This window comes from Diceros bicornis, chromosome 31 (assembly GCF_020826845.1).
Source record: "Diceros bicornis minor isolate mBicDic1 chromosome 31, mDicBic1.mat.cur, whole genome shotgun sequence".
NCBI classification, from domain to species: Eukaryota; Metazoa; Chordata; class Mammalia; order Perissodactyla; family Rhinocerotidae; genus Diceros; species Diceros bicornis.
In genome coordinates this window covers 35,376,128-35,397,980 of record NC_080770.1, presented here as the reverse complement: position 1 = coordinate 35,397,980, position 21,853 = coordinate 35,376,128, and the positions used below count along the sequence as shown (strand labels likewise).

At 43.6% G+C, this 21,853-nt stretch overlaps 1 long non-coding RNA gene across 1 annotated transcript; it reads right to left on the bottom strand.

The window, feature by feature from the left end:
* Positions 1-554: 554 nt before the first annotated feature.
* LOC131395259 (uncharacterized) lies at positions 555-9,068 on the bottom strand. Its single transcript, XR_009216327.1, has 3 exons — positions 8,989-9,068; positions 8,516-8,633; positions 555-1,093 (listed from the first exon to the last, which is right to left on the bottom strand). It is a non-coding gene; the product is annotated as an uncharacterized LOC131395259 (long non-coding RNA).
* Positions 9,069-21,853: the final 12,785 nt, after the last annotated feature.

Here is a 21,853-nt window from a genome sequence, read left to right as displayed (position 1 = left end):
TCATTCATTTTTCTAATTATGAAAGAAATACATATTGTAAAAAAAGTCAAAGTACACAGATCTATATAAAGTGAAACCCACCCCTTTCATCCGCTTCCCTGAAAACTCACTCCCCTACTCAGAAGCCACTATTGTTAACGGGGGGGGGTTTATTCTTCTGGAAATTTCCTATGAATTTATAAATACACATAAAGTTTTTTCACATAAATTACATAACTACATCTTTTTGCAATTTGCTGTTTCCCAAATCATATATCATACACGTCTCCCCTTATCAGTGCACATCATTCTAACTTACCATTTTAGATGTTTTAGAGGTATTCCAAAGAACAGGAATACCATAATCTGTTTACTTCTTCTTTGATAGAAATGGGATTACATCCAGTTTCACTATTATACATAAAGCTGCAGTCAAGATCCTTGTATGGATTTAATTACACTGCTATTCAACTGCTCGATTTGCTTTGTTTCCTTTTAGTCAGAGACTATGACATAACATTTTCATGGTAATTATAGGGAAATTAATTTTATCATTGAGTAAATACACTTATGGGGAAACTGGACTTCAAGGTCATCCATCTCAATATTCTGGAGAAAAATCATGAAACTTAGAAGGTGTGCTCCATCACATTGTAACAAGTCATGTTAACAATTTAAAGTTGAATGTTTGACTAGCCTCTACTGTCTCTCTTCCGAAGACAGATGACTTTTTCTTTTCTTGAAAACTTCTGACTTCAGGGGCTCTCAGTTTGGCTTCAGAGAGGATAAGATATTGGTGTTGTATCTGTTTCTCTTCAGCTGTAGGCTGCATCTTCTAAAGATCATAGAATTGAACATGGTCCAATCGATATATATGATTTGAGTCAAAAATTCAAAGTAATGAACCTAAGAGAGGAATCTATAACTTGGGTTCTTAATAAAAAATTTCCTTTGATATCCTTAAGTTTCTGTGATTACTAGTAAAAACTCACCTATGGGTGAAGAGATGAAGTTCTTCTGGCAATGTCTGGCTTGAACATCCATAGTTAAGCCTGCCACACCCGTAGGTAGATTAGACTTGATCTCTTGAAGACCTCTACCCTTGGTGTTTGACCTGGGAAAAATAAGAATTTAAAAAAGCTGCTGTTATTAGCACTCAATGCTAGAAATGCCCATTAAAGAGTGAGTTTGATTTGGTAAACCAAAGGGAGTATAAGCAGAACAAAGTCTTTAATATCTCTAAAATTTCAAGAAATTCTAATTTTTTAAAATATAACTCTATTTTTGCCACAGTGCAAACTGTGTATATATGAATGAAATATCCCTCTGTCCATTTCTTAACTTGTTTCCATTGATTTGATGGATTTATCCTCTAATCCAGATTCCAAGTGTGAAAGAACATCTTGGTCCTTCAAAGAAAAGAAGCCATTGAAATTTGATTTTCTTTTAGCTTGGCATCCTACAGGTTTGAAGAATAAATTATCATGTAATGATACAATGATTCTGAAATATAATTGTTAATTAGAGGGGTGTAAGGGATGATTGAATGGTGTTTCATCCCCATGGTCAGGGGTATTGTACACATGGACGTGTAAACATGATTTAGGAAGCTGCTTCAGCCCCCTGACATCCCTGAGAACCACAGTGCAGAATCTAGGCACACAGCCATCTGCCTCGATCTCCTGGGTTACATGTAGATCCAGGGGTCTTGAGAGTGGCTTCAGAGCAGCTAATTTTTGTCTATTTCTCCCCTTCCTTCTCTCCAGCTTATCTCAAAGAGTCTTGACTATCATATTTTAAAGTAAGACCAAATATAGTTATTTATATGAGTTTCTTATACACTATTGCAGAGTAATAATCAGGCATACCATTAAATATCATTTAATTCACCTAATTAAATTTGTTGTACCTTATAACTGATTAGAACCCTAAGTTTTGTTCAGAGTTTGATATTCACCAAATGTGTTAATCTGCTTACAACTGCCATGTGTCTCACTCTTCTTAGATGTGCATCTTTGGCCCATCACAAGATTTTAATGAATGAAATCATCATAAATTAAGATAATGTACTGTCTTTTGGATGATAAGGAGGCATATGGGTCCATTTTGGAAATATGCCCATCTGTCTTTGCTCCCCATGGGAAGTTTCTGGTCACTAGGTCTCCAGGTGGCTTGCACAAGCCCTAGGTCTGTAACAGTTTGGTGCCTCTCCTTCTACTTGGGGTAGAAATAAAAGAGATCAGAGAGACATTAAAGTTTTGGTTGCATGAAGTCTTCAATGAAGAATATCCATACATATTGTTCTGGATAGTTCTCTGTTCCTAAGAGTACTAGTTACATTAAGGGCTTGTCAGGAACCATGAAAGGTATGATATTTTACCTTACCTGCAAGCTAGTATGTCAGCTTACCATGGTCTTATAGAGGCTGGCAAAAGAAACTAGACCCATGAGTCAGAGACAAAGGACTTAATGACACAGCAATACTAGTGGCCAGAGTATCAACATTTGCACCAGTTCACTAAATCCCACTTCCTACAGGGTGATACACAGTGGGCCAGGTGACATGCAGAGAGTTGCTAGAACTCAGAGCTTAAGGAACTCAAATCTTTGATAATGGGCAGGAAGTCTGCTGACCTTTGCTCCAGGGAGGGGTGCTATTTCTATTATATTGGGCAGTAAACAAGCCTGCCCTTTGCTCCAGAGGAGGCCACTATTTCTATCTTCCAAGGCTGACAGCTCTACACACATCCTTGAAAAGATATCTTGGTTTCACTGGTTTTCAAAGATAAGCTTGACTGAGACTCGATCATCATTCAGTTCTTCTGTTTCCTTTATTGAGATTGTTGTGCAAATATGCTCTTTTCTCTGTAAAGTTCACTAACTTTATTCATACATAAGGGATGGTTTTGGTTTTATTTATTAAGTTGAGATTTTCGTATTAGAGCAAATGATGAACTATTATGGGTTGGATCTGAAAGTATGCTTTTCCAGGATAAATGTGAAAGAAGACCAGGGCTCACAGAACTCTGCCACAAGGAGCTGATAGCAACTCAAATGATTTTAATTTGAATACTGTTTTGTACAACTTTCTTCCATCTTCCTTCATCCTCTCTGCTTCCTGTAACTCCCCTATAGGAATGGGGCAGTTTCAGGGATTCACTGAACTCATTTACAATATTCAAATCATTTTGTCTGTTGTGTTTTTTTAATTGAGCTAAAGTTGACATACAACATTATATTAGTTTCAGGGGTACAACTTAATGATTCAATGTTTGAGTATACGTTGAAACGATCAGCACAATAAGTCCAGTTAACATCTGTCCCCATATATAGTTACAAAATTTTCTCATGTGATGAGGACATGGCGTATTTCAAGGTGCAGAAGAATCAACGATGATGTCATACTTTTCCATACACAGCTTGATGAATTTGGACATAAAGCTACACCCTTGAGATTGTCACCACCATCAAGGCCACAAACATCGATCACTTCCCAAAGTTTTCTTTCACCTCCTTTATTACTATTATTCTGTGGTAAGAACTCTTAATATCTACTCTATTAGCAAATGTGATGTATGCAGTACAGTCTTGTTACCTGTAGGCACTATGCCGTAGCCTACATCTCCAGAACTTATTTATCTTGATAACTGAAACTTTGTATCCTTTGACCATCAGCTCCCAAATTCTCCATCCTCCCAGCCCCTGGCAACAACCATTCTAACCTCTGCTTGTATGAGTTTAACTATTTTAGATTCCACATATAAGTGAGCATTTGCCTTTCTCTGTCTGCCTTATAACACTTAGCATAATGTCTTCCCGGTCCATCCACGTTGTCAAAAATGGCAGGAATTGCTTCTTTTTTCAAGGTTGACTAATATTCCATTTCTTTATCCTTTCATCCATCAGAGACATTTAGGTTACTTCCGTGTCTTGGCTATTGTAAATTAGCTGCAATGAACATTAGAGTGCAGGTATCTCGCTGAGACCCTGATTTCAATTCCTGTGGGTATATACTAGAAGTGGGATTGCTGGATCATGTGCTAGTTTTCATTTTTGGAGGAATCTCCATACTGTTTTCCATAATGGCTGTACTAGTTTACATTCCCACAAGGGTTTCTTTTCTCCACATCCTCACCAACATTTGCCACCTTTAGTTTTTTTGATAATCGCCATTGTGGGAGATCGAGATTTGGTCACCCTGAAATCTATCTCTTTACCTTGGTTGTTTTCTCTGAGGACATTTGACCTCCCCCACTAACTGCCTAAAGAATTTGACATGGTAGCTCCTTCCTGAAATAGACCTATCATGATGGCTGTAAAGATAACGTAGGGTAAATGTTACAATAGGAAAGGCACCAACAAGCCCCTCTTATCAGAATTTCTGTCTGTCTGGCCACATTCTCTGGATGACCCTGCGAAGAGTTGCCAGACAATCATTTACATTTATAAGGAAAATCTCCATTTATAAAGGTATCTCCCTCTCTGTTTAAAAAAGAGAGGGGGATGAGCTCATCTCTAGTGACCTGTCAATGTGGAAGGTGAGGCCTTGAGCTGTATAATAAACCTTACTCTTGTTTACTGTGCTTTAGTGGTAATCTCCTGTAACTGACTCCCCCCACCGCCAAAATCCTCCTTTGTCATTGGCTGAAAATGATATTTAAGACGAGAATTTCTGCTATTGTGTTGAAAAACGCAGTGTCCCTGCTTTCTCCCATATATACATGTTATTAAACTTGGTATTATTTTCTCCTGCTAACCTGTCTTGTTAATTATTTGGCCAGCCAGAAGAACCTTAAGGGAAAGGGCAGAGGGAGATTCTCCCTCTTCCCCCGACACCATCTTAACAGGTGTGAAGTGATAGCTTATTGTGGTTTTGATTTGCATTCCCTGATTAGTGATGCCAAACACCTTTTCATACACCTATTGGCCACTTGTATGTCTTCATTGGAAAAAGTCCATTCTGGTCCCTTGCCCACTTTTTAATTGATTTTTCTTTTTGTTATTGACCCAACATAAAAAGAGAACAAAATTTTCAGGCATTATGGGTGCTTCCCAGTTGATGCATATGGTTTTGTATTTACAGTGGTACCAAAAGATCATGTTTTGTTCTTTTTCTTCAGCTTGTTATAAGACCAGCAGTAGCTGCGGCATGGCAGATAATCGGGATCATCTGGGTTTGGAGGTTTACAACATAACTGAGTGGTAAGGAATTTTTTATTATTCCAAGAAAATTATTGAGATCATAGTCCATGGAATCCAGGATTGATAGGTGTAGGAGGAAATTAAGGTGAGGATTGGTGATCTGGCATTACTTCTGATCTTGAGGGACAGGTATCCACTGTATGAGTGTTTGAATAAAAGTATTAGATACCAGGAATTTGTGGTGGGTGAATATGTTTTCCGAATTATTTACTTTGAACATAACCATTTGGATTATGTGAACATCTGGGATGTGGGAGTAAGTCGCTAACGGGCTGGTTGACAATGTCACTATTGATTTCACTTCTATGAACACCAAGTGGTCAATGGATTAAGCAAATGAGTAGTGAGAAAACACAGAAATGGTAGAATTTGGGATTCAGTAAAGGACTGGGGACCGACTGTCCTGAGAGGGAGTGCCAGGACTTGTGAGGTTGAGAGTGACAAGGACAAGAAAAGAATAGAAACACACTCAAACAAGGAGGGGGTGTTAACAGGATGGGGGAGGAGAAATGATCTGGAGGAGCCTTGAGTTTTGACCTTGAGCTTTCTGTTCTTGATGCAAATCTGCCTGATGACATCCCGGGACACAGGTCAGATCTATCCCCAGAGGATGGGGGGGGTGGAAATACAAAACAGCCAGGATAACTGTCCTAAAATGGCAGGCTTCCTTTATCATTTGACCCAATTTCATGATTTATTTTTGTAGGGTAAGAGGAAAAGAAGGATGATAGTCATGTCTTCACAGAGGAAGCAGCGTGACTGTGGGAACCAGTCCAAACCAAAGCCTGGTTTAAGCATCTCCATCCCTTTTAGGAGATGTCCAGTGACATAGTCAAGAGGCCGGTTACTAGAATCCCAACCCATCCTGGCAGTGACGGGTCTCTGGGAGGACACTTTGGACCAACCCCACCAGGTCTGCTGGCCCGAGAGACCGCAAGGACTCAAGGCCTGCAGCAGCGCAGGACAACTGGTAAGTCCTTTCAATCTTGCCAAAGCGTTGCAAAAACTTGCACCTAGTCACACAGGTGAATCCCTGCCAGGTGTGCTCGCAGGTGGTCTGCCCTCCAGGTCCCATGCCCACTCCTGCTGGTCTTAGATTTGGCAGAGATGATTCCAGGATCTGATCTGGGCATTCCACAGCTCCACTGCCAACTATTTCTGGTGATTGAGGAAGGTATCAGGAAGGAGGAAAGGGCAGTGAAGAGCACAGGAGAGAGACTGGTGATAGCACTGATGGCGGACAGACTTGCTAGCGAGGCAGAGAAAACGAGGGGTCAAAAAGGACGTCCTGACAGCAGATGAAATGAAGCAGGCACCTCAGTGATGTCTCTTGGCAGCGTCCCTAATGTTTCCTTGCTTTGAGCTCTTGAAACTTTAAAACATACCAATACGTTTCTTTTATTAAACTCTGCTGTGTGACATAGAAAATATAGACAGCGGTTTCTTTCTGAGGTGAGAGGTTGAGTTTCAGGTGAGGAGAGAAAAATCTTCCTTTTTCACGCTGTTCTCTCATTTTCTTTTACTACGTACCTTATTTATTTGTACTTTCAAGTCAGCAGCGAGTTATCAACGTCATGAGATGATTCAATTTTTCCCCTCATAGTCACAGTAAAACCTACTAAAAGTGGATTATTCTTTTTGTGTAATATTCCAACAGATTCCAAATTATTGTTTCAAGAGCACTTTGATGTCTATGTACTCAAATTAGGTATTTACTTCTAGGTCTCCATTTTTATGTTCTTTGTTGCATGTTAATTCAGAGTTGCATCTAAGGAAATACCAGAGTTCCCTCAGTTTTTTAGATCCATATGTGTTGGAAATTTGATTCATGAAGATGGACATGGCAGTTGGGGGATCTTGCTATTATCAAAAGACGCCTTTTCAGCGTCAGTAATCTGACAAGAACCCACTGCTTGTTGGGATTTAATTGTCTATTTGAGGGATCAAGCTTTCACTGTTGGCACTTCTCTTTCTCTTTCGAGGGAAAGTATGGCCTTTCCAGTCTTTCCATTACCAAATCACTTTCCTGGGTGGCTGTGCCATGTCAGGAAGGGCCTGGGATGCCGGGAACCAGAATTCATCCTCAGCTTCTGGCTGTCCTGAGAAGGCTTCCCTGGCAGAGTCCAGCCTGTGTGTCTGGGTGACACTTGCGGCCATCAGAAAGGAGGGGATAGCTCACAAGTGCCAAGCGATTCATCTGGCCCTCGTCTTACAGGGTGTTCCCAAGGGAAGAGGTTCAAAATGCCACTTGGTAACCCTTTGAAAGCTCCTGGTCACGGGGTGGGTTCTTGGTGTGAGATCAGAGCAGTGTCTATTCACCACCAGATGGGAAGCATTTCAGTATTTTAATTGGTAAGGCTGTGTTCATGTACGTCCATGGATCATCAGTTCCTTGGCATTCCCTGCTGGACCCCCCCAACACCCTTGTCATGCCTCATCTTTCAAAGCTCCAAACAGGGTTCACACCCCAGCAGCTGGTTATAATGTAATCACAGCACAAGACTGGGGAAAAAAACACAGTCGCCCAGGGGTGACACACTTTAATGGCTCGGGCCCAATTGCCCCATTTGGACGAGTTCGGAACACCAACACTGAGTGTGTAAACTGGAGGATTGCCCAAGACCATGGACCTCAGAAGGACACGGGCTCAGAAATCACCTTGGACAGCAAGGGACAATGTGGGGTCACTGACTGGCCAGGATTATGGTCCCTTATCCTGGCAAAGCAGAGCTCACTCGGGATCCATCAGGCCAAGCCAGGGAGGAGGCTGGGGGCCTTCTAGGGAATTTCTGCCCTAAAGGGAATTGCATAAGGAAGGCAGGGGTGCTGAAAATCCTAGTTCACAGGGAGCAGTCATGTTTATGGAACGAGGCCCAGCAGTAGCCTTAAAAGCTGCATCACAAATCTTCCCTCCTGGATACAAATCAAGCAGGAAAAGGACTTCAGAGTCCTGTACAAGGATCCCAGCAGGATTCAAATCCAGGTCAGGGGTGAACACAGAGCCCCTAGAGGGGTCTCAGGAGGGAAAGTCCTGCCTGCCTTTAGTCCATTTGCAAATGATCTTCCTCGGGCCTTGTCCTCTCCACGTGCACGTTTTGATCTTTTTACATTGGTTTCCCCACTTAGAGCTGATGCAATTCCAGAGATTGAACTAGAAAACTAAAAGTTCCTAAAATTTGGTCAAAAGAAACCTCAGCAGCTGGGGTCTGGGTGTCCCAGAGGTCGCCATGCAATAAGGCCTGGGGCTGACCAGGGGGCCATGGAGACAGGCTCTCTGGACTGGCCAACAGGGAGAATCCACCCCTGCCCTCACTCAACTCCTGCCCGGCCTCACTCATTCTCGTTGAGCAGCTCCATGTCCTGGAACCAGACCCCAAATCACTCCTCGGAGTCTCGTTATAATTCTTTGCAGCGACCTGGAGCAGTAGGATCTCCCTCATGACTCGGTATTCCTGGGACCAGAGGGAAGGAGAGGATGCAGACAGGGCCTGGGTGGAGAATGTTGCAGGGGCCTTGTGGGGGGTGAGGAGTGGGGCAGGGGACCAGTCCTGGGAACCCTCCTTCCCTCCAGTTCCATCCAGGCTCTACCTGTTCTCAGAATGGGAATAATCAGCCCCTCCTCCAGGAAGATTTCCTTGATTCCATCCTCCCCTCAACCCACGCACCAACTGGATGGGTTTCCCACTTCTATCAAAATCTTCCACTCAATGTAAGATACAAGGGGTGGAGCCAGAAACTGTTCTGCCCAGAGGGTCTCTGATTTCCACCTCCTTCCCCTCCCCTGCAGGGAGTGCCGCAGCTGCTCACCTCAGTCCTCTTCTCAAGGTTGATCTCATTCCCCTGGAAGGCAGACAGCCAGAGTCCATCAGACAGAGCCCCTTAGACTGACTAGCCCCCTATGCCCACCCCTTCTCGTGTTGCACTACTGCCAGGTCCCCAGAGGGGGCGGGGTATGCAGAGAAAACAGGACTTGGGCCTAGGACGGGCTCTGGGCTACAGAGAAGGAGGCCATGGGGGTGAGGCTGAGGGACCTGGCAGCACAACCCTCTCTGATGACAGACTTGGAGGCTGAGGCCTCAGGCAGAGGGGACTGCTCAGCCACATATGTGTTGCCTGACTTGGGGGTCCCAACTTCTCTCTCCCTCCACGGGCAGCATGGGAGTTAGAGGCTGAGTCCAGCTCAGATAAAACCTCACGCAGCTGTGCCATCAGGCAGCTCTGAGTTTCCCCAGCCTGAGGAACGGGAATGGGTGTCTCAGGCGGAGCCTCTGTTCACTCATCCCTAAGATGGGCCTGATGCCCCAGCTCCCAGGGGCGGCTGCGAGGCTCTCATGAAGCAGATGTGCCAAGTGCTGAGAGCTCAGAGCACATTTCGGGGGCTCACGCATCCCAAGGCTCAGAATCCTGGTCCTTCCTGCCTGGTCCTCAGATTCATCCACTTCGAGATAATCACCCATCGCCAGGTGCAGCATCAGCAGGTCACCGAGGAAAGTGCCTAGATAGGGGATGACACCCTGTGACATTGGGGTGCGGGTGGGATGAGCCCTTGCTCTCAAGTCGGCCCCCTGTAGACCCTCCCCTGAAAAGTCCTCACCCTCAGCCTCCTGGCCCACCCCAGGGTTCCCACGGGGAGCAGCCTAGGACTCTTAGCAACCTCCCCTCAATTCTTCCTCCCTTCACACCCCAAGAACACCACACTCTTCCTCCTCACCTCCCAGGGAAGGCTTCTGGCAAATCACAGGGTGTGCGGTCCCTGGCCCTCCCCAAAGCAACCCCATCCTGCACCAGCTCTTCCAGCCCCTCCTGGTCACTTCTACTGGGGGATTCAGACACTGTGGCACCAAGAGGAAGGGCCCTCCTCTCTTGGTTTGAGGCCTCCAGCTGGGAGGGCAGAGCCCCTCCCCCACAGGCACACTCACCTGCTGCTGCTGCTGTTTCTCCTGTTCTCCGGGGGGCAAACGTGGAGGTCCCCTCCTGCCAGAGTCGAGGACAGTGTCAACGAGGCCATACTCCCCTCACCCCATTTCTCTCCAGCACCACTGGCCTCTGACCCTGGACATCTGACTCGACTCAACTGGTACCAATGCCACTCCACCCTGCAAGGTCTTGTGATTCCAGAACAAGCCCAGCTCCAACTCTCACTCTGGGTATGAGCTTGGGCTTTCGGCCTGACCCCCCCGAGCCTGTTTCCTCATCTGGAAAGTGTGAGAACTCCAGCTACCACACAGGTTCTCCTGAGGACTCACTGTCGCATGACTGTCATCATTGTGCTCGCCCTCACCCTTCCAGGTGGAGCAGGCAGAAAGCTCCCACATTCCTTTCCTCCCTCTTACCTCATCACCACCCTGTGAGGCCTGCACCACACAATGACCACACAATCACCATACCTCCATTTCCCTGATGGGGAGACAGAGACCCAAACAGGGGCAGTGAGTTGTTCAGGGGCCAACAGAGGAGAGGCCGCTTGCCCCTCTCAGCCAGAGGCCCTGTTCCAACATCCTCGCCTAACCCCCAGCCCCACCACTGACAACAGTCCTGTCCCCTGAGCTCTCAAAGCTTGGCCCTGGGCCGAGCCGGGGATGGAGAGGATGGGGTATCTTGGGAGTCTGGTTGAGTGGCTCCTGCCTGCCCCAGTCCCGTGGAGTGTCTCTCCCCCATGCTGGACAGAGGCAATGCCCAACCCTTCTCCTCCCCAAAGAACCACTCAGGATATTCCCTTGCACTGAACTCTTTCTTTATCCACTCAGGAACTGGACCCACAAGGTGCCACCTCTGATCAACAGGGAAGGGGGTGTGACATTGTTTTTGTGTCCCTTGTGTCATAACACACATTTAATGTGTACATCACTTCCATTGTGTGCATGTGATATCACTCCCATTGTTACACGTGACATGACACACATGGTGACGGGTGACATCACAACATGTGTGTGTGACAACATCCTCATTGTGTGTCACATCACATCAATTGTGTGTGACATCAACCTTAATTAGCATATGATATCCAAGCCATTATTATGTTGGTGTCATTCCTAGTATTATGTATGACATCACACCAATGGACTGAGATATCACTCTCGAGTGTGTTAGACATCACTCCAAAGTTGTGTGTGTTATTGCTCACAATTTGTGTGTGACATCACTCCAATCGCTATATGTGACATTGCACCCATTTTGGGACATCACACACCTTGAGTGTGATAACACTAGGATAGAGTGTCACATGTCTCAAATTGTGTGATGTTACTCCCATTGTGTGTGACTGCAGTCATGTTCTTAACTGTTATGTGACATCCACAGTTATGTATGAAATCACTCCCAGGTTTCTGTGAAATCTCTCACATTTTACTCTGACAACTCCCACTTGTGTGTTTTGTGTAACTCTCATTGTTATGTTTGAATTCACACTCATTTTTGTGAGAGACACCACTCCCATTGTCTGTCACATCACAAGGTTGGTTGTGCCTTCGCTCACATTGTGTGTCTGACATCACTAGTGTGTGACATCACACCAATGGTGTATGTGTGACAGGCCTCACACTTGTGTGTGAAATCACAGCCATTGATATGTGTGACACCATTCACATTTTTTGTGACATAACTCACCTTTTTATGTATGACATCACTTCTATTGTGTGTCACATCATTCACATATGTTGACATTACACCAATTTTGTGTAACATCAATCCAATTTAGCATATGAAATCACTATTCTTACATGTGATGTCACTCCTAATATTCCATCTGACATCACACTAATTGGTGAGGCCATAATTCTGCTAGAGTGTGTGACATCACTTGTGGGTTGTGTCTGTAAGTTCACTCATATTTTGTTTGACATCTCTCTGTTTTGTGAGATATCACGCCTGTTTTGTTGTATGACATCACACCAATAGTGTGACATCACTCACCCTAATGTGTGACATCAGTCATGTGTCCATTGTGATATTACTCACAGGTTTATATGCAACATCACATTATTATGTGTGACATCACATCAATAGTGTGACATCACTCCCACTGCTATGTGTGACATCAGTGACATCTCCCTTGTGACATAACTCACATTTAAAAGTGTGACATCACTCCCATTGTGTGCATGTGCTATCACTCCCATCATTAACACGTGACGTGACACACATGGTTATGGGTGATATCACACCACTTGAGTGTGTGTGACAACATCCTCATTTTGTGCCACATCACATCAATTGTGTGTGACATCAACCTCAATTAGCGTATGATATTCCAACCATGATTATGTCTGGTGTCCCTTCCAGTATTATGTTTGACATCAACCCAATTGAGTGTGACAACACTCTGATAGTGTGTTTGACATTACTCCAAAGGTGTGTGTGACATTGCTCACATTTTGTGTGTGATATCACTCCAATCGTTATATGTGACATCATGCCCATTTTGGGACATCGAACACCTTGATTGTGATAACACTAGGATAGCCTGTCATATCTCTCAAATTGTGTGATGTCACTCCCATTGTCTGAGATGGCAGTCATGTTCCTAACTGTCTTATGACATCCACTATGTATGAAATCACTCCCATTTTGTGAGATGGCAGTCATATTCCTAACTGTGGTATGACACCCACTATGCATGAAATGACTCCCAGGTTTCTGTGAAATCTCTCACATTTTACTCTGATATATCCTACTTCCGTGTTTTGTGTAACTCTCATTTTTATGTGTGAATTCACACTCATTTTCATGAGAGACACCACTCCCATTCTCTGTGTCATCACCAGGTTTGTGTGTGCCATCACTCACATTGTGTGGCTGACAACCCTCAATGTGTGTGTGACATCAAACCAATGGTGTATGAGTGACAGGGCTCACATTGGAGTGTGAAAACACCCCCATGATATGTGTAACACCATTCACTTTTTTTTGTGAAATAACTCACATTTTTATGTATGACATCACACCAATTGTGTGTGACATCAATCCAATTTAGCGTATGAAATTACATTTATTATGTGTGATGTCACTCCCAATATTCCATATGACATCACTCTAATTCTCGAAGGCATCACTATACTAGTGTGGTGACATCACTCCCATGGTATTTCTATGACTTCACTCATTTATTTGGAGTGACATCTCTCTGTTATGTCAGATATCACGTCTGTTGTGTTGTATGACAATACACCAATAGTGTGACATCACTCTGACTTATGTGTGACATCAGTCACGTGTCCTTTGTTATATTATTCATACGCTTATGTATGACATCACTCCCATTATGTGTGATATCATAACAATAGTGTGACATCACTCCCATTGCTATGTGTGACATCGTTGACTTGTCCGTTGTGGCATAACTCACATTTTAAAGTGTGATATCACGCCCTCAGTTAATGCCACGCCCATGAGGCTCTGACAGGGTGGGGCACTCTCTCACAGTGGCCCGGTGCAGGTGAAGAAGGAACACTAGGCTTTAGGTGGCTTCAGCTCTGTCTCCCTCCTATCCCCCCTCTTTCCACTCAGCTACCTGGCCACTTCCCTTCTTTGGATGCGGTGTCTGGCCCTGGTGGCCAAAGGTGGACTGGGGTGTGAGGTCAAGGCTGTGCCTCAACCAACTGCTTCGTCCCATGCCTCATTTCTTCCTGGAAAGACAAAACCATGGCCTCACTCCACGCCTGCACTTTTCAACTCCAGCCAGGTGGAGGAAAGGCTCTGTGGAGTCAGAAGGACCGAGACAGGCATATGGCAAAGCAGTGAATGTGGCCTCAGCAGGCTGGAGGCCTAGGGAGTGGAGGCCACATTGCACATGCCCTTCCAGTGACAGGTCCCAGCCTCTTCCCTGTAGTCGTGAAGCCCTGGTCTTCCAAGTGCCCAAGGTTAGGGTTAACCCTAACCTTAACCCTAACCCTAACCCAACACCAAACCCAAACCCTATCCATAACTCAAACCCTAACCCTAACTCTAAACCTAACACTAACACTAACCCGCACACTAATCCTAAGCCTAAACTGAACCCTAACCCTAAATCCAAACCTAACCGAACCCAAACCCTCAATCTAAACTGAACCCAAATCCTAACCCTAACCCTAATCATAACTCGCACCGTAGCCTTAACCTAACACTGACCCGAAGCTACCCCTAACCCCAAACTGAACCGAACTCTAACAATAACCCTAACCCTTATCAGAACCCTCACCCTTAGTGTAAACAGAAGAGTAACACTAACCTGTGCCTGAACGTTAAGTCTAACCAGTATCCAAAACTTAACCCTAACCATAGCCAGAGCCCAAACTCTAACTATAAACTGAAACATAATCCTAACCCTAACCATAAAGCTAACCCAAACGCTAAGCCTGTTCCTAAAACCTAACCCAAATGCAATCCTAACTGTAAACTGACACTGAACCCTAATCCTAAACCTAACCAGAAGAGTATGCTTTACCCTAACCAGAACCCTAATCTTAATCCTAACCCCAACAGTAACACTAACCCTAACTCTAACCTGATCATAACACTAACCCTAAACTGAACCCTAACCCTAACCTGAAACTTAACCCAAACCTGGACTCGAACCCTAACACTAACCCTAAGCAGAACAGTAACACTGACCATAACCCTAGCCATAACCCCAACCCTAACCCTAACACTAACCCGAACCATAACATTAACGAGAATCATAATGCTATCCATAACCGGAGCCATAAACCTAACCATGACCCTAACCCTAAACCTAACCATAACCCTAAACCTAACCTGAAACCTAGCCCTAACCCTAACAAGAAGCCTAACCCTAACCCTAACCCTAACCAGATCATGAAGCCGAACTCTAACCCTAACCCTAATGTGAACACTAACCATAAACCTAAACCTAAATCTAACCCGATCCATAAGCCCAACCGGAACCGTAACCAGAACACAACCCTAGCCCTAACCCGAACCCAACCCTGAATCCAACACTAAACTTTACCTGAAACCAAACCTTACCCTAACCCTCACCCTATCCCTAACACTAACCTGAACCATAACCCTAATCCTAACCCAAACTCTAACCCAAACCTTAAAAGACAAACATTGTATGATCTCACTCATATTTGGAATGTAAACTAACACATGGACAGAGAAAACTGTATTGTGGTTACCACGGTCAATGTGGGTGGGGGGTGGGCACAAGGGGTGAAGGGAGACATATATATGGTGATGGACAAACAAAAATGTACAACCCAAAATTTCACAGTTATAAACTATTAAAACATCAATGAAAAAATTGTTAAAAAAAAAAGTAAGTAGTTTTTCTTCACACTTTGCTTTCATTTAGTGGATGTTACAGATAATCTGTACCAGTTGTACTGAAAAGTATAAAGCTCTCATTAGAGTATGTTCCCTATAGCTGCTGGCAAGCTGAGTTCAGCAGAAGTGCTCTTTCAATAAGTTGGATAGAAAGCTTGAGTGTAGACTATTAACAGCTTATGTGTGACAACAGTCGTGTGTCCTTTGTGATATTACTCACATGCTTTTGTGTAACATCACTCCCATTATGATGTGTGATATCATATCAATAGTGTGACATCACTCCCACTGCTATCTGTGACATCGTTGACATGTAATTTGTGACATAACTCACATTTTAAATTGTGACATCATGCCCATTGTTTGCATGTGATATCACTCCCATTGTTATGCGTGGCGTGACACTCATGCTTATGGGTGACATCATACCACTTGTGGGTTTGTGACAACATCCTCATTGTGTGTCACATCACGTCAATTGTGTGTGACAGCAACTTTAATTAGCATATGATATCTCAACCATTACTATGTTTGGTGTCCCTCCCAGTATTATGTATGACATCACACCAACAGCATGAGACATCACTCTGATAGTGTGTTTGACATCACTCCAAAGGTGTGTGTGACATTGCTCACAACTTGCGTGTGACTTCATTCCAATCATTATATGTGACATCACACCCATTTTGGGACATCACAGACCTTGAGTGTGATAACACTAAGGTAGCCAGTCACATCTCTCAAATTGTGTGATATTACTGCCATTGTGTGTGAGTGCAGTCATATTCTCAACTGAGATGTGACATCCACAGTTATGTATGAAATCACTCCCAGGTTTCTGAGAAATCTCTCACATTTTACTCTGACAACTCCCACTTGTGTGTTTTGTGTAACTCTCACTGTTATTTGTGAATTTACACTCATTTTTGTGAGAGACGCCACTCTCATTGCCTGTGACATCACTAAGCTGGTATGTGACTTTACTCACATTGTGTGTCTGACATCACTCAATGTGTGACATCACACCAATGCTGTATGAGTGACAGGCCTCACATTTGTGTGTGAAAACATACCCATTGATATGTGTGACAACATTCACAGTTTTTTGTGACATAAGTCACAATTTTATGTATGACATCATTCCTATTGTGTGTGTGACATCATTCATATATGTTGACATCACACCAATTGTGCGTGACATCAATCCAATTCAGCATATGTAATCGCTTTGTTAAGTGTGATTTTACTCCCAATATTCCGTGTGATGTCACACTAATTCTCTAGGACATCACTCTACTAGTGTTGTGACATCACTCCCATGGTGTTTCTGTGACTTCACTCATATATTTGCAGTGACATCTCTTTGTTATGTAAGATATCACGCCTGTTGTGTTGTATGACCACACCAATAGTGTGACATCACTCACACTTACATGTGACATCAGTCACGTGTCCTTGATTATATTATTCACATGCTTCTGTGTGATGTCAATCACATTGTGTAACATCATATCAACAGTGTGACATCACTCCCACTACTGTGTGACATTGTTTTTGTGTCCCTTGTGTCATAACACACATTTAATGTGTACATCACTTCCATTGTGTGCATGTGATATCACTCCCATTGTTACACGTGACATGACACACATGGTGACGGGTGACATCACAACATGTGTGTGTGACAACATCCTCATTGTGTGTCACATCACATCAATTGTGTGTGACATCAACCTTAATTAGCATATGATATCCAAGCCATTATTATGTTGGTGTCATTCCTAGTATTATGTATGACATCACACCAATGGACTGAGATATCACTCTCGAGTGTGTTAGACATCACTCCAAAGTTGTGTGTGTTATTGCTCACAATTTGTGTGTGACATCACTCCAATCGCTATATGTGACATTGCACCCATTTTGGGACATCACACACCTTGAGTGTGATAACACTAGGATAGAGTGTCACATGTCTCAAATTGTGTGATGTTACTCCCATTGTGTGTGACTGCAGTCATGTTCTTAACTGTTATGTGACATCCACAGTTATGTATGAAATCACTCCCAGGTTTCTGTGAAATCTCTCACATTTTACTCTGACAACTCCCACTTGTGTGTTTTGTGTAACTCTCATTGTTATGTTTGAATTCACACTCATTTTTGTGAGAGACACCACTCCCATTGTCTGTCACATCACAAGGTTGGTTGTGCCTTCGCTCACATTGTGTGTCTGACATCACTAGTGTGTGACATCACACCAATGGTGTATGTGTGACAGGCCTCACACTTGTGTGTGAAATCACAGCCATTGATATGTGTGACACCATTCACATTTTTTGTGACATAACTCACCTTTTTATGTATGACATCACTTCTATTGTGTGTCACATCATTCACATATGTTGACATTACACCAATTTTGTGTAACATCAATCCAATTTAGCATATGAAATCACTATTCTTACATGTGATGTCACTCCTAATATTCCATCTGACATCACACTAATTGGTGAGGCCATAATTCTGCTAGAGTGTGTGACATCACTTGTGGGTTGTGTCTGTAAGTTCACTCATATTTTGTTTGACATCTCTCTGTTTTGTGAGATATCACGCCTGTTTTGTTGTATGACATCACACCAATAGTGTGACATCACTCACCCTAATGTGTGACATCAGTCATGTGTCCATTGTGATATTACTCACAGGTTTATATGCAACATCACATTATTATGTGTGACATCACATCAATAGTGTGACATCACTCCCACTGCTATGTGTGACATCAGTGACATCTCCCTTGTGACATAACTCACATTTAAAAGTGTGACATCACTCCCATTGTGTGCATGTGCTATCACTCCCATCATTAACACGTGACGTGACACACATGGTTATGGGTGATATCACACCACTTGAGTGTGTGTGACAACATCCTCATTTTGTGCCACATCACATCAATTGTGTGTGACATCAACCTCAATTAGCGTATGATATTCCAACCATGATTATGTCTGGTGTCCCTTCCAGTATTATGTTTGACATCAACCCAATTGAGTGTGACAACACTCTGATAGTGTGTTTGACATTACTCCAAAGGTGTGTGTGACATTGCTCACATTTTGTGTGTGATATCACTCCAATCGTTATATGTGACATCATGCCCATTTTGGGACATCGAACACCTTGATTGTGATAACACTAGGATAGCCTGTCATATCTCTCAAATTGTGTGATGTCACTCCCATTGTCTGAGATGGCAGTCATGTTCCTAACTGTCTTATGACATCCACTATGTATGAAATCACTCCCATTTTGTGAGATGGCAGTCATATTCCTAACTGTGGTATGACACCCACTATGCATGAAATGACTCCCAGGTTTCTGTGAAATCTCTCACATTTTACTCTGATATATCCTACTTCCGTGTTTTGTGTAACTCTCATTTTTATGTGTGAATTCACACTCATTTTCATGAGAGACACCACTCCCATTCTCTGTGTCATCACCAGGTTTGTGTGTGCCATCACTCACATTGTGTGGCTGACAACCCTCAATGTGTGTGTGACATCAAACCAATGGTGTATGAGTGACAGGGCTCACATTGGAGTGTGAAAACACCCCCATGATATGTGTAACACCATTCACTTTTTTTTGTGAAATAACTCACATTTTTATGTATGACATCACACCAATTGTGTGTGACATCAATCCAATTTAGCGTATGAAATTACATTTATTATGTGTGATGTCACTCCCAATATTCCATATGACATCACTCTAATTCTCGAAGGCATCACTATACTAGTGTGGTGACATCACTCCCATGGTATTTCTATGACTTCACTCATTTATTTGGAGTGACATCTCTCTGTTATGTCAGATATCACGTCTGTTGTGTTGTATGACAATACACCAATAGTGTGACATCACTCTGACTTATGTGTGACATCAGTCACGTGTCCTTTGTTATATTATTCATACGCTTATGTATGACATCACTCCCATTATGTGTGATATCATAACAATAGTGTGACATCACTCCCATTGCTATGTGTGACATCGTTGACTTGTCCGTTGTGGCATAACTCACATTTTAAAGTGTGATATCACGCCCTCAGTTAATGCCACGCCCATGAGGCTCTGACAGGGTGGGGCACTCTCTCACAGTGGCCCGGTGCAGGTGAAGAAGGAACACTAGGCTTTAGGTGGCTTCAGCTCTGTCTCCCTCCTATCCCCCCTCTTTCCACTCAGCTACCTGGCCACTTCCCTTCTTTGGATGCGGTGTCTGGCCCTGGTGGCCAAAGGTGGACTGGGGTGTGAGGTCAAGGCTGTGCCTCAACCAACTGCTTCGTCCCATGCCTCATTTCTTCCTGGAAAGACAAAACCATGGCCTCACTCCACGCCTGCACTTTTCAACTCCAGCCAGGTGGAGGAAAGGCTCTGTGGAGTCAGAAGGACCGAGACAGGCATATGGCAAAGCAGTGAATGTGGCCTCAGCAGGCTGGAGGCCTAGGGAGTGGAGGCCACATTGCACATGCCCTTCCAGTGACAGGTCCCAGCCTCTTCCCTGTAGTCGTGAAGCCCTGGTCTTCCAAGTGCCCAAGGTTAGGGTTAACCCTAACCTTAACCCTAACCCTAACCCAACACCAAACCCAAACCCTATCCATAACTCAAACCCTAACCCTAACTCTAAACCTAACACTAACACTAACCCGCACACTAATCCTAAGCCTAAACTGAACCCTAACCCTAAATCCAAACCTAACCGAACCCAAACCCTCAATCTAAACTGAACCCAAATCCTAACCCTAACCCTAATCATAACTCGCACCGTAGCCTTAACCTAACACTGACCCGAAGCTACCCCTAACCCCAAACTGAACCGAACTCTAACAATAACCCTAACCCTTATCAGAACCCTCACCCTTAGTGTAAACAGAAGAGTAACACTAACCTGTGCCTGAACGTTAAGTCTAACCAGTATCCAAAACTTAACCCTAACCATAGCCAGAGCCCAAACTCTAACTATAAACTGAAACATAATCCTAACCCTAACCATGAAGCTAACCCAAACGCTAAGCCTGTTCCTAAAACCTAACCCAAATGCAATCCTAACTGTAAACTGACACTGAACCCTAATCCTAAACCTAACCAGAAGAGTATGCTTTACCCTAACCAGAACCCTAATCTTAATCCTAACCCCAACAGTAACACTAACCCTAACTCTAACCTGATCATAACACTAACCCTAAACTGAACCCTAACCCTAACCTGAAACTTAACCCAAACCTGGACTCGAACCCTAACACTAACCCTAAGCAGAACAGTAACACTGACCATAACCCTAGCCATAACCCCAACCCTAACCCTAACACTAACCCGAACCATAACATTAACGAGAATCATAATGCTATCCATAACCGGAGCCATAAACCTAACCATGACCCTAACCCTAAACCTAACCATAACCCTAAACCTAACCTGAAACCTAGCCCTAACCCTAACAAGAAGCCTAACCCTAACCCTAACCCTAACCAGATCATGAAGCCGAACTCTAACCCTAACCCTAATGTGAACACTAACCATAAACCTAAACCTAAATCTAACCCGATCCATAAGCCCAACCGGAACCGGAACCAGAACACAACCCTAGCCCTAACCCGAACCCAACCCTGAATCCAACACTAAACTTTACCTGAAACCAAACCTTACCCTAACCCTCACCCTATCCCTAACACTAACCTGAACCATAACCCTAATCCTAACCCAAACTCTAACCCAAACCTTAAAAGACAAACACTGTATGATCTCACTCATATTTGGAATGTAAACTAACACATGGACAGAGAAAACTGTATTGTGGTTACCACGGTCAATGTGGGTGGGGGGTGGGCACAAGGGGTGAAGGGAGACATATATATGGTGATGGACAAACAAAAATGTACAACCCAAAATTTCACAGTTATAAACTATTAAAACATCAATGAAAAAATTGTTAAAAAAAAAAGTAAGTAGTTTTTCTTCACACTTTGCTTTCATTTAGTGGATGTTACAGATAATCTGTACCAGTTGTACTGAAAAGTATAAAGCTCTCATTAGAGTATGTTCCCTATAGCTGCTGGCAAGCTGAGTTCAGCAGAAGTGCTCTTTCAATAAGTTGGATAGAAAGCTTGAGTGTAGACTATTAACAGCTTATGTGTGACAACAGTCGTGTGTCCTTTGTGATATTACTCACATGCTTTTGTGTAACATCACTCCCATTATGATGTGTGATATCATATCAATAGTGTGACATCACTCCCACTGCTATCTGTGACATCGTTGACATGTAATTTGTGACATAACTCACATTTTAAATTGTGACATCATGCCCATTGTTTGCATGTGATATCACTCCCAT